This window comes from Epinephelus moara, chromosome 4 (assembly GCF_006386435.1).
Source record: "Epinephelus moara isolate mb chromosome 4, YSFRI_EMoa_1.0, whole genome shotgun sequence".
Classification (NCBI taxonomy): domain Eukaryota; kingdom Metazoa; phylum Chordata; class Actinopteri; order Perciformes; family Serranidae; genus Epinephelus; species Epinephelus moara.
This window is the reverse complement of record NC_065509.1, coordinates 2,892,780-2,893,824: the sequence shown is the minus strand read 5'-3', so window position 1 is coordinate 2,893,824 and position 1,045 is coordinate 2,892,780.

Sequence of the window (1,045 nt, the reverse complement as noted above, 5' to 3'; positions counted from 1 at the left end):
TTATCCAAATGGGCGTAGACACGGTTGAGCAGGTAGATGATGGCGTCCTCAACTCCAAGTCGGGGCTGATAGGCGAACTGGAGGGGGTCCAAAAGTGGCTTGACCATGGGCCGGAGCTGCTCCAAGATTAACAAATGCTTTTCGAATTTACCTCCTGAAGAAAAACAAGCTCCTGAAGATCTCTCTAATGATGACACTATTGTAATGCGTATTGCAGATAAGGGGGGTGCTATAGTTTTACAGAATAAAGAAGCATATTGTGCAGAAATAATGAATCAATTGAGTAACACTGTTTTTTACACCCCACTGAGCTGCGATCCCACTCCTAAGTTTTTAAAAGAAATTAAGACCACTCTTGACTGGGCAGCAAGTAGTCAATTTATCTCACAGGAGGAATACAAGTTTTTGCTACAGGCCTATCCTATACGGCCAATTTTTTACACTCTGCCTAAACTCCATAAAAGTTGTCAAGAGCCTGTCCCAGGTCATCCGATTGTATCTGGCATAGGGTCCCTCACGGAACCGATTTCCCAGTTTATTGATTTTCATATCAAATCACTAGTAACTCAGTTAACCTCTTACATACGTGATACATCTGATTTTTTGACCAAACTTAAGCATGTAGGTGAGATCAGCGAAACTGACTTTCTGTGTACTATGGATGTGGCAAGTTTGTACACTAATGTGCCACATAAAGAAGGACTAGAAGCTTTACAATATTATCTGAACTCAAGGGTACAACAGGCACCGTCTTTGGGGCGGCAGTAGCTCAGTCCATAGGGACTTGGGTTGGGAACCGGAGGGTCGCCTGTTCAAGTCCCCGTCCGGACCAAAATATGGAGCGTGGACTGGTAGCTGGAGAGGTGCCAGTTCACCTCCTGGGCACTGCCGAGGTGCCCCTGAGCAAGGCACCGAACCCCCCAACCGCTCTGAGCGCCTGTCATGGGCAGCCCACTCTGACATCTCTCCACTTAGTGCATGTATAGGTCCTGTTTGTGCATGTGTGTGTTCGGACCTGTGTGTAATTGACAAACAGAGTGAAAAA